This window comes from Vanacampus margaritifer, chromosome 3 (assembly GCF_051991255.1).
Source record: "Vanacampus margaritifer isolate UIUO_Vmar chromosome 3, RoL_Vmar_1.0, whole genome shotgun sequence".
NCBI classification, from domain to species: domain Eukaryota; kingdom Metazoa; phylum Chordata; class Actinopteri; order Syngnathiformes; family Syngnathidae; genus Vanacampus; species Vanacampus margaritifer.
The window spans coordinates 23,476,176-23,489,495 of record NC_135434.1 but is presented as its reverse complement, the minus strand read 5'-3'; the positions used below and the strand labels follow the sequence as shown (position 1 = coordinate 23,489,495).

The following is a 13,320-nucleotide window of genomic DNA, read 5'->3' as shown; positions in this document are numbered from 1 at the left end:
GGTAGTACGTTTGCCTCAATGAATATGCAAGATGCGGCATTTACACACTATTTGGCAAAGTGGGAGGAGAAATGTAAATATATTATAATAGCACATACACTGTGATCTGTCAAACCTGGTGACTGCATTAATAGATTTCAATTCAAGGCGTAAAGTTAAAGAATTTTTTTCCATTGGCCCACCCATTTTTAACCCGGGCCCACAGTACGTGTGACACATGCGGCTGCATGATAGCCGCTGCTGCCTGTCACGCGCTGAGGACAAAGTGCGTACATCCAATCCGTCTCTGACCACTTTTCCATCTCCGTGGGGGACGCATAGCACACAGTGTTTGTGCAGCAGCTCAAAAAGAAGCCAAAAGCCAACGAGGAAACGCTCATATATCCCCGGGGATGTCTTCACCAATATCAACAGTCTCCTGCATGCGCGCTCCTCACCTCACCCATGACAACATGTAGAAAGACTTTCAGCTGTCAAAAGGATCAAAACACGCAACAGTGCCACAATGTTGGCTGATAGACTGAACTCTTTGTCCCTGCTTTCTTTCAAAAAAGAATTGACCGATTCTCTGGACTATCAGGACATTATTGCTGTGTTCAACACAAAACCGTGCCGTCTCCTGCTGTAAATGTCCAAATCCAGGAAGAATTATATTTTTTGAATCAGTTATCTTGAGTTAAGCTTACTGCCATTCTCCCGTTTATTTTAATAAATTGCAAACATTGTTATGAATGTACCCTGCGTATCTTTCTGTCCCCTTTCTGTGCGTAAACCAGCTTATCAGTGAGACCCCGACCCAGTGATCATATTTTCCGGGTGTGTAGAAGTTATATAGTCTAGTATAGTCTTTGGTATGACCCGGCCAGGAATTGAACCCAGGACCTCTCAGTCTCAGGGCGGACACTCTAACCACTCGGCCACTGAGCTGAAAAAAAAAAAAATATATATTTTTTTAGCTTTATTGGATAAGTTCGGCGGACCGGATTGAAACGCATAACGGGCCGTATTTGGCCCGCAGGCCGGGGTTTGCCCATGGGTCTAGGAACTTCAGGAAGTGATCCGTTCACTCAAGTTCACTGAAAAGATTTGTTCTTTTTGAACGAAACGTACGTGAACGACACAACACTAATGGCCTCCGATTTAGTGGCCTCGATTCTCTTCTTTTTTTTTTTCTTCTTCTTTTTTCTGGGAGATCTCAGTATTGATCATTTGAAATGTCATCATCATTGTTCTCCCTTTTTTTTTGTATGTGTGTTTGTGCGTGCGTGCGTGCGTGCGTGCGTGAGAAAGAAAAAAATAAAAAATAAGAATTTCCATACCGTTCACCTAAACCGAACACTTCAAAATCCAGCCAGAGTCGTGGGGCCGCCAGGAGACCCGAAGGGGGACCAAAGAAAAGAAAGAAGAGCGAAGCCCAGCACCGACCAGACACCACCCACCGGGCCACTAACCTTCACCAACCCCAGAGACATCTAAACTCCAACAAATCAGGGAAACCTCAAGGGCCCAAAGGAGAAACTGAGGAAAGGTAGAAAGGACAGACGAAGCAGAGTGAGATCCACAGACACCAGCCTCCACCGAATCAATGACCTGAGGGAGAAACAAATTGTGTCTGAGTCTCGATAGATGCTGGTGTGGTGGATCTAGCATGCATGAAAATCTCCACCAAAGAGGGGAGCCGTCGACCCCCGCCAGGACAGAGCAAGCGCAACACCTCAGGGCCCCCCAGGCCGCGGCCGCGCCAAAGGACGACCCCCGGGCCCCGCAGGGGCCACCGGCCGGAGAGCAAACCCCGGAGCAGGAGCGCCCCCCACCCCAAGGCGGCCCGCGCCCCCAACCCAACGCAGCAGGACGGGGCACTGCAGGCCCACCAGGCACCCCCCCACCCCACTCCCCCCCAAAGTGTGTTATGTGCCCTAAAATGTATTGTGCAAAACTAGTGCAGTGAGTTAAGAGGAGCGACCAGCTGGGCCGAGGGGGAGAGGAGGAGGAAGGGCGACGAGGGAGAAAGGACAGGGAGGCGGAGGACGGGCGGGGAGAGGTGAAGAGGGAGAGGAAGCAAGGGGGAGGAAGGGGGAGGGGAGAGGGAACCACGGGGCACCCCGGCGGCCCACAGGCCCCGACCCGCGACGCCGGACCCAGAGCGACGGACCGCGCCGGGGCGGCGCCGCCCCGGACACCAGGGAGAGCCACGCAACACAGCACCCCCCACGAGACCCAGGGAACGACCAAGACGCAGCCGCCACCCAGCATCCAACAGAGGGGCAGACCCGCCCACGCCCAGCCAGGGGGGACAGCACCTGTAGAGTTAGTCCCCTGGCATGCAGTGAATCCGAATATTAGCCCTTAGTGCCCATTGGAGGTGAATCTGCTCGATCCTGTTGGCAGCAACTGGGTTCCTGACTATAAAAACACAACCATTAGTTACAAACTGCCAAATGCAGAGACATCAATGTAAGTTATCACGATGTGGTGGCTCTCGCTAACAGGCAGAATTAAATAACCAGAATTAGGTTAAAATATTCTATATACGTAGACCATATTTCTATGAATTTTGATATTCGTTTTTTATTTGAGGCCGATATTTTTTCCATTAAAATGTGATTTATGAGGAGGTTAGACCATTGGTCGATATTCAGAGTTTGTTTATTTTTCCAGTTAACAAGAATTGTTTTTTTAGCGATAGTAAGGGCTACAAGTGTAGATTGAAATTGTTTATGTGGTAGGTCAGTTGTTGTTAGGTCACCTAGCAAACACAAGTTTGGAGATAAAGGTATCCTATAGTCCAAGATAGCGGAAAGTTTTTCTAAGACTTTAGTCCAGAAATACATAACCGGAGTGCATAACCATAAAGCATGAAAATAAGTGTCTGTAGTGTTTTGTAAACACTGGAGACAAATGTCGGAGTCGGAGAGCCCCATTTTCTTCATCATATATTGAGTAATGTATGTTCTATGGATAATTTTGTATTGGATAAGTTGTAAATTTGTGTGTTTTGTCATTTTAAATGCATTTTCACAAACTTGAATCCAAAAGTCAGATTCCGGAGCTATAGACAAGTCTGTCTCCCATTTTAAGATGGGTAAAGACATTTTATCCGTATATGAAAGTAACTTATATATTTTTGAAAGTTTTTTTGTTGTTGTCGGAGAAAGCTTGGTAATATCTTTAGCTAAGCCAGGCGGTTGGAGCGTACCCTGAAGTGTTGGAATTTGTTTCTTTATCATATTTTTTACTTGCAGATAATGTAGATAATTTCCGTTTGTTATTTTGTATTTTTGGAGCAAAGATGTATATGATATAAACATATTATCTGAGAAGAGATGGTGAAGATGTGTGATTCCTTTCTGCTCCCACACACCTAAATAAAACGTTTGGTTGTTAATTCGAAAGTCAGGGTTATGCCATAGGGGAGAAAGCCCACAGGGCTGCACTTGGGCTTTTGTAATTTCTAATGCCTTCCACCAAGCAGTCAGGGTGGCGGAAATCATTGGGTTTTTAAAACAATTATGTCGCTTAATCGATGTTGTAATAAAGAGTAAATCTAGAAGTCTGAGGTTATTACAATCCTTCTGTTCTAGTTCCAGCCAACAGTTAGTATCTCTGTTGGGTTGTGCCCATAGAACGATATATTGTAGCTGGTTAGCTATATAGTAGTACATAAAATTTGGTGCCTCTAGACCACCTTTGGATTTACTTTTCTGAAGAGTAGATAGACTAATCTTTGCTTCTTTTTTTTTTCCAGTAAAATTTTGTAACGGCTGAGTCCAACAACTGGAACCATTTAGCCGTAGGTTTAAATGGAATCATTGAGAAAAAATAGTTTATTTTAGGTAAAACTTTCATTTTAACGGTGGCTATTCGTCCTATTAAAGACATAGGAAGATTATTCCAGCGTTCCAAGTCACTATGAATGTTATCCAGAAGTGGAGAAAAGTTTAAATGAATTAAATCAGTTAATTTAGGTGAGATTTTTATGCCTAAGTATTTTAAATTACCTATAGGAAATGAGTAATGTGGGTCCTGGCTTGCAGGGTTCCATGAATTTTCTGTAATAGGTAGAAGTGTTGATTTTGTCCAGTTAATAGAATAATCTGACAACTGTGAGAATTTAGTTATTAAGTTAAATACTTCCCCTAACGAAATCGCCGGGTTTTCTAGATAAAGTAAAATATCATCGGCATATAGATTAATTTTATGTTCTGTTACCCCAGAGTGAATTCCTTGAATCCTTCTTTCCTGGCGTATGGCTATTGCAAGTGGCTCGATAAATATTGCAAATAATAAAGTGGCCTCGATTCTCATTCCGGCTGCCTCAAGCTCAGCTGTGATCCGTCCCAGCAAACGCGGAAGGTCAACGCTTTATGAGGCTACAAGAATCACGTACACTGCAAATGTCAAACATGCTATCATAAAGCTACCAAATTGAACACTCTCAACACCTTGCCGATAGGAATTCTGTTCACAAAAGTAATGAAAAGAAAAGGTTGACAGAGCAACCCTGACAGAGTCCGATTTTGACTGACTTGAATTTTCTGACAATACGAACCTTAAACTCCTAATCTGATTACAAATGTATTGAATAATGGGCCCCGAACCTTGTACTCCTGCATCACACCCATAGAACATCTTTCTATGTTCACAAAGCACATGTGGACTGGTTGGGCAAACTCACATGCACCCTCCGGTACCCTAGCAAGGGTGTATAGCTGGCCCTGTGTTCCAGACAAGAAACACATCCTACCTCCTGAATCCAAGGTTCAATTCACAGCTAGACTCTAAACTCCAGTATGTCGTAAAGCTTTCCCAAATCCCAGGAAGGCTGAGTGTCATCTTGCCATAGTTGCAGTTCGTAACGTGTTACTCAAATAAGATTTTTGTTTGTGTGTGTGTGTGTGTGGGGGTGGGGGGGTTAACACTACTAACACGTTACTATTTCCAGAGCATTAATCAGATTAAAGTTACTCCTCCAAGTCACTGCTTGTTACTATTTCTGTCATTTTTCCAAGTATAAAGATGCCATTGAGGGGTTTTCTGAGTAGCGCAGCAATTTTTGCAGTTATGCAATTTTGTGAAGCATCAAATTAGGACACGATAGAAAAATTCTGGAATCATGTTAACATCCCATTTATCTACAGCTTTGCTTGAAAGTTTACACACGCTTAAGGTGTGTATAATGATTGATAATTGTGATTCACTTACGGGAGTTCTTGACATTATCAATCTGGGACTGTGCCACGGTGATGGGAAAGGCGGGCCATTCTGTATAATACTTTGAGCTGATTGGATGACGGGGCATCTTGTGGACATTTGTTCTGACCAATAATGGCAACGGATGAAAATGTCGTCTTCGGTCTCGTCTTAAAGGAATCAATAGGAAATCAGAGACTTACTCCACCCCTCATTAAGATTTGAAATCGGTGCTCAAAGGGGGTGTTGCCTGGAGGGCTAATGAATTGTGAATGAGAAGAGGGTTGGGCGTGGTCTGACTGTGATTGACAGCAGCAAGTCGCAAAGATGGCCGTTAAGGAGGCGAGTACGAGACTGAGTCGATGGGTGGCAGAGGCAACTACGTCATAGTCTACAAGTGACGTAGTCGGCCACTCCTCGTGTAATGAGAGTACAAACAGCCAAATTGTGTTCATCCCAGTGTTTAAACAAACACACGGGTTTTGTCCCAATTTCAAACATTCAACAAACATGCACTAAAATGTCAAAAATAATGACTAGGACATCAGTGGACAACAGTTTATACAGTTTATCAGCAACAAAAAAGTTGATTTAGTAATGAGTACACCTTTAAGAAAAAAAAAGCACAAATATCTTTATCAGATAGAAGGAAAAAGTCACGATCAAGTTATGCCCCAAAAAGTTTTTTTTTTTTTTATCTGTAAACATTCCTGAAGCGTTGTGTACGAATAGCGGTTCTTTTGAGTGATGAAAGTGCCTAAAGTAGTGCGCTAGTTAGCATTAGCGAGTCAGACTGGAGTAGATCATGACGATTCTTTGCACATCTATAAATTGAAGCAGAAATCATTGTGAATCAAATCATTTTGAATCAAAAATCGATTCTGAATCGAATCGTGAGACAGTCAAAGATTCCCACCCCTATTGTTAATACTTTTACTACTTACAGTTTTCTTCAAAGTGCAAATCTGCGGTATTGGATTGTGCTGCCACTGTTGATTAAGAGAAGGTTTTATAGGGGGCATTTTATACAAGTCAGTAATGAGGAGAAACCGACAGTAGTTTATGCGTACTGGTAGCTTCTTGCTTGCTCAGAGTTTCAAGCTGCATACATGAATGTGATTAGTGACAGCTGCTGCAGCATGGAGAGCAACCAAATAGTTTGACAGGGGGAGGTGGGAGGTGTGGTAAAGGGTTTGCCAGTGACAGGAGAGAGAGTAAGAGCCACCTCTGTGTGATCACGGATCTGCTGCATTTCTCCACAATGCCACCCCCCTCTCCTCCTCTCTATCTCTCTGTAAACAGCGCTCAGCAGTCGAGCTCACTCTCTTCTCCGCTCCTCTCATCTGCTCTCTTCTCTCTCCTCAGTGAGGATGTCATCCACAAATTTGATGAACCAGCGAAGCGCTCCGTCTAGCTGGTGGCTTCTGTCAGAGACCCCACATGAACGGGTGTACCGGACAAGGAGGTACCGTGTTTAAGGAGCACCGGGGAAAAGGTTTCAAGCTGCAGCAGCCAGAGTAAGTGCTTTGCTGGTTTACTTAAAATAGCTGAAAACAGAATCTGATCCTTGAATTTAGCTGCATAGTATGGTTTTGTGTACCATCCCAGCTTTCTGTATCTATTGCCTGACGGATTGATTGACTGACACCACTGTATAATGATCACAGAGTGTTGTTGCCGCAATCTTCTGCAGCAGCCCTGTTGTTTGAAGAGTGAGCTCTCCTTTTGGTCACGACAGAGACGCTTTGTCTTGGTTTGCTTCTTAGCTCACTGCTCAGCTTACTGTTGCGTACACTTACACAGATTGCCATCACTCCCGGAGGTGGCATTTAGACTGCTTCCACTCTGTCAGTTTGATCTCAAATTACACCCATCAATGACAAGATTGAAGAAGTTTTGATATGAAGTGAACACGGGCTCTGACTCTCACGCTGGAAGATTCAAAATAAGTAATTATGCTCAGTAATTCAGTTAGGCTTGAAAAGTCAGAGGGAAAAAGTGACAAGCTGAAGACTGTGGTTGGAGGAAAGCATCGCTATGGTAACAGCGGGATTGCAAAGGGTAGTGGAGAGATAGCTTGCGTCTTCTCTGATGCTTATTCAGCTTGATCACAAATTACTGTACCTTTTCAATCAGAACCTAAAATGTGATGGTGAGTGTGGGAAAGAGACACTTGTTGATGTAATAATGAGGTGATACTGTATTCACACGTGGAGTTGGAGTTTCTGTATTTCATGTAAAACACATTTAGTTGATTGTGTATTGTTTTGATGTTTCATTCCATGCTAGTGGTGCGAGAAACTTCCAACTGCACACACATAATTGTAATGTATGCATCATAGATCAGATTATATCATGTGACTAGATGAGAGAGAAGAAAAATGAAACATTCTATGTTCTCAAGTGTTGTTCTCGACAGAGCCTCGAATAGAAACCTACAACTGTCCTGTTTTCCATTGGAATTGATGATGGTTGTGTAAGTACAAAAATCATGGGCCACTTGCACAAACAAATTAGATCACACAAGTGTCCCTATTGTAATTGACAGAAAAGTGTGAACTTAATAATAATAATAATACGTTTTTATATTGCCAAGTTTTTGTCACATAGACAAATGACACCAAGATAAATGATTTAGTGGTATGGAAAAACACAACTATTAATTCTCCAGGTCAGTGGCACGATCCAAAAGTAAAACAACTGTTGTTGAGATGTATTATTAGGCCTCTGCCTGCCAAGTTGTTTTGGATGGACTCCACCTTGTCAATATTCCATTCAGTTGTTAATTATTATTTTTTAGACCCACCTGAAGGCCATCTGTGGCTGTGTTGTGTCAAAATCATCAAATTTATCGACTACTAATTTGTCATAATCAATTAATCGTCACTGCTAAAGTAAAAATAGTTTAAAAAAAATCTCTGATTTCAGGCTCTCAAAAGTAAATATTCTCTGATTTCCTAATATTTTGTGTTTAATCAAACTTAGACATTTCTAAAGATCTGCGGTTACTTTGGAAAACAATGATCAACATTTTTGCCCATTTTCTGTCATGTTAAGAATAAGAACCAAACCAGTAACTAAATCATAACCAATATATGGGGAAAAAAAATACATCAATTTATTACAAGTCAAACTTTCATAGGTTATAGATTCAGGGCCCACAATTTAAATAATTTCAAGTATTTATTTGTTTATTTTTACATTATTTGGGCTTCCAGCTCATAAAACCCACTAAAACAGGATGTCACAATTTTTTAATATGTCAATCTTCAATAGTTGGTTGGATTACTTTTGCCTTCATAATTGCCTCGATGCGCCATGGCATTGCCTGATAGTGTATTGTGGCCCTCGTTTTCCTCTTGTAAGACAGTACCAACAAGAGGAAAATGAAGGCCACTAGACCCAAAAACAAAGAGCTGACAGCAAGCATCAAGAAAGCCTGGGCTTCCAGGACCCCCAGGAAATGCCACGGCGTATCAAGGCAGTGGTGAAGGCAAAGGGAATCTAACCAACTATTGAAGATTGACATATTGCTTTGAAAATAGCATCCATCCATCTTTTATTTTTCCATGCAAAACACTGGGAAGTATGCATGGCGATTTTTTTCACATTATTAAAAAATTTTGACATCCTGTTTTTATAGGTTTTATGAGCTCGAAGCCCAAATAATGTAAAAATAAATACTTGAAATCACTTATGTTGTGGGCCCTGAATCTATAATCTATGAAAGTTTGACTTTTTGAATGGAATTATGGAAATTATTCAATTTTTGAAGGATATTCAAATTTATTAACGAGCACCTGTATATGTTTTTTTATATCGATACCTTCATAAAATATTCACCTGAGTCATTTTTTTTTCAGATTTGTCAGGAAACACAAAAAAAATCGCATCATGATGATTTAGGCCCTAAAAAATGTTTTTTGCAAAAAATGAGTTAGGCAATTATTTTAATAGGGTGACGATATGTTTTTTTTTTAAATAATCCGAGATACAAATAGTTGTAAATTATTTACGATTTCTCTTCAAAACACTGATGAATAAAGATATTTTAGAAAGAAAAATAGCTTATTCCACTTCATGCTCTGTGTCAAGATCCATTTCACATTAAAGTTTGGACACAGTTCCTTTAAGCGGTTGCAAGTGTGTACTGAACACTATTTAACAGGAGTTTGAATGTGATTGGATAATTCTGAACACAGTCTCATCACACACACACACACACACACACACACACACACACATATATATATATATATATATATATATATATATATATATATATATATATATATATATATATATATATATATATATTACAAATGTTTTGTAGAGTTTATAGGTCATGTTACTGTTGGAAAAAGCGTTGAAAAGATTTATCTTGGTCTTTTTCTCTCTTTTTTTTTAATCACAAAACCCTAATCTAGAGTGTTTTTACAGTATATTCACTGTATATGTGTGTGGGCATTATGTGAGTCCTATTTCTAAGGTTATTGGTTTGCATATATTAGTTACGTTATGAGTGAGTATAGCTGTGCTGCTCTTTGTAATTTGATGTTTAGATTTATGTGTAGGGCATCCAGGTCAGGAAATGACTTAATCGATGTTTGAGTTACTGTAGGACTTTATTCTAGACAGTGGAAAAATTGGATGGCTTGATATTATGTTTTGTTGCTATTTTATTATTATTTGTTATTATAATTATGAATTATTTCATTTTTTGTTGTTGTTTATTTATTTGTACTCTGTGATATGGACCCCCCCCCCCCCTTCCTGGTCTGGAATACAGTAATGAATAAAGTAAAGTAAAGTCAATTTCCAACTAGATGACGGTGAAGTTAAAGATCAAACTTGAGTATCCAGTAGTGGGACTGTTTGGACAGCCTTTGAGAGGTATCTGTGCAACTACAGTGAATTTTTGATTGGGATGCAACCCTTTTCTACTTTCCTCCTCCTCGCCATCTCTGACTCACACGCCAACACATGATTCAACCCATCAAAAAGACCTCCTCAGCGGTGACTATGGTGAATGTTTTTGTTCCGTTGTTGATGGCATTTCATAAACAAACTATGTTTGAGGAGCATTTTAAGCATTGCAGTTACATCACTGCCAAGCAAACCTTAAAATGATCATTGGGCCTCCATCAACAGTCAAAATGTGAACTGCATTTCTGGCAAACCTAAAATGTCATCATGTTCGAACCATCATCAATTAATTTGACTCCTCTTTAAAGTGTTATGTAATGAGAAAAACATCTTTATCAATTATTCATTCAATTCCTCAATTTATCAAGACAAGAGGTTTTGACAAGTCTATGCTTCTTACTTGAACAGTTTGGGGAAGGCCATTTTCTGTTCCAGCATGCATGCTGTGCCCCTTGTGCAAGGTCCATAAAGATACGATTTGCTTATGCACACAGCACTAACTTCAACACCATCAAACACCTTTGAGATGATACGGAGGTGAAATTCTGAGCCAAGTTCTCTTGTCCAACATCTGTCTTATACAGTATGTAGTTTTCCAATTGTCCACACCATCAAGACATTATGTTATGGCGAACAGGCAGGATTGTGGCCATTTGATGTTGCCTATCAACTGAAAAGGGGGCATGCACATAGTGAATATCATTATGGGCAGAAAGTTATCAGGCCAGATAGAAAGAAAAGTGTCTGTCAAAATGTTTGCAGAGGACACACCTCCTACATCTTTAAGCACATGTTGTATCACCCTGTACCGAGCCAGATATGTGGAAAATTATTCACAGAAGAAGTCAAAGTGATTTATTTATCTATTTTGTATCTACAAAGTGCATCTAGTCTTTTGTTTTGACACGGAGGCCACTGCCTGTGATCTTCTGGACCGCATGTTGTTTATCCCCTGCTGGTCACAGACGGCGCGCAGAAGACTGAGCACATGCACTGAAAGAACACAGTCAAAAACAGATAGATTGCTTTGGAACAGCCAGCAACACAAAGAACGAGCGTGTCAGTCCGTTTCTGCAATGTCCTTCTACTTAAGACTGAGATGAGCATGTTACCGTTGGGAGAAGTGGGTGGAGAGCGTGTGCTTTTAATATTCTGTTCATCGTTCCTCTGCCTTGCTCTTCATCACGCATCCTGCTAAATATAGCCAGTGGTGGTGTAAAACACTGTTATGTCAACATGAGCAACCTATTTCGAGCAATTCTCAGCTAAAAATAGGAGCTTGTTTGTTTTGCCAACGCAATAAGGATCTCTTACAGCACACTAAATCCTCGTTTCCACCAACAAATCTACCCAGCTCTACTCCACTCTGCTTGCTTTTTCTGGTACCTTTTCCTTTGCGGTTCTAAAAAAAAAAGTAGCCCAGTTCCAAAACGTGACGTAATTATTTTGGAGGCCAATGATTGGTTCGAGACACCCCGGGAAAACAGCTGCCATTAACGATGAAGAGAGGACAACAATGGCTTCCAAACAGATTCATGCTTGGACTTTTGAGGAGGTGCAAAACTTTTTAACATTATTGAATGCAGTCTTCTGGTTTCTGCAATATTCATTCGATGTCTTCAGGCTGAAACAGGCACAAACCATTGTTTGCGCTCTCCATTGTTTTTGCTGGTGTGTGCAGGGCACGCTAGCTGCGGTCGCTTTAGCATGACATCACGGGTAAAGTGAGGAGCATCTCCCGAGTGGTGGCCGTGACAGTGGGGACGCACTGCTTTTTGGTGTAGAGCAGAGCAGAGTAGGCTAGATACCGTTGGTGGAAGCGAGGCTTAAGCACTCACTAACTTAATTGATGTCATTATTTTATGTATTTCTTAATTAATCATTAGAAAATAAGTTTTGTAAGATAATGGCTTTATTGTATATATGCTGTTCCTGATGTCAGCACTGAATAGTGGAATATTTTAGGGAATAAATATACTCAACAAAAATAAAAATGTGTTTTGCTGCCATTTTTTATGAGATGAACTCAAAGATCTAAAACTTTTTCCACATACACAATATCACAATTTCTCTCAAATATTGTTCACAAACCAGTCTAAGGCCCCGTCCAGATGGAAGCAAAGCCAGCTTCGTTCCTCAAACAAATCTCATACACACAGAAGCATTTCAAGACTTGTCGTATGTCCAAAAGAAGACGCTGAGGATGTTTAACAGCTGTAATGTATATGCCAAGTCTGGAGTGGCGCTGGAGAGCAGCCACAGAGAGTTAACGAAAAGCGAAGAAAACAAACACTTTTTTCCCTCCTAACTTTATTGCAATCTACAGAACATGGACAAAACACAGGAGAAGTGACAATGGCTGGTGATTCACCGCTTGCTGAACGTGGGGATAAAGAAGCAAAAATATTTTGCTGCAAAAGCAAGCTATTGAGGCTGCGCAAAACGAATACAACACAGCTATCCGCCATTGTTGTTGACAGACTGACAGTTTCCGCACAGTCACGAGAATTGGCGACCATTACATCATCACTGGAGGAGTATCCTGCATATGGCGTACAGGGCGCATTTTGAAATCTTTCCACTCTGGAGCCCGGTTTCAAAAGTGATCGGTTTCAAGCTCCGAAACCGCGCTATCGTGTGGACGAACGGCCTAAACGGTAAGAAACTTGTGAGGATAGGATACATTGAAACTGGCTTTCGTGTGGACAGGGCCTAAATCTGTGTAGTGACCACTTCTCCTTTGCCAAGATAATCCATCCCACCTCACATGTATGCCATATCAAGATGCTGATTAGACACCATGATTAGTGCACAGGAGTGCCTTAGGCCCCCGTCCACATGAAAGCCAGTTTCAATGTATCCTATCCTCACAAGTTTCTTACCGTTTAAGCCGTTCGTCCATATGATTTCAGAGCTTGAAACCGAGTGGAAAGATTTCAAAATGCGCCCTGTACGCCATATGCAGGATACTCCTCCAGTGATGACGTAATGGTCGCAGCTCGATGATGACGCATTGTCGCAACTTGATGACATATGCGCAACAATGGCGGATAGCCGTGTCGTAGTTGTTTTGCACAGCCTACCTAGCTTGCTCATGCTTTTGCAGCAAAATATTTTGCTTCTTTATTCCCACGTTCAACAAGCGGTGTTGTACTTGAATCACCTGCCATTGTCAGTTCTCCTGTTTATCTTTTTCGTCACCCT

The 13,320-nt window shown here is 41.3% G+C and overlaps 1 protein-coding gene across 8 annotated transcripts in view; it reads left to right on the top strand.

Moving 5' to 3' along the window:
• The first annotated feature begins 6,432 nt into the window (after positions 1–6,432).
• The window catches only part of citb (citron rho-interacting serine/threonine kinase b), a 56,207-nt gene continuing 49,319 nt past the window's right edge, over positions 6,433–13,320 (top strand). For 5 of the 8 annotated variants that reach the window (XM_077560288.1, XM_077560284.1, XM_077560282.1 and 2 more), the window contains exon 1: positions 6,435–6,707. The gene's annotated coding sequence lies outside the window, so the exon portion shown is untranslated. Of the gene's footprint in view, positions 6,708–13,320 lie in introns of all 8 variants that reach the window. The other 3 variants (XM_077560287.1, XM_077560281.1, XM_077560286.1) reach the window with 3 other exon arrangements.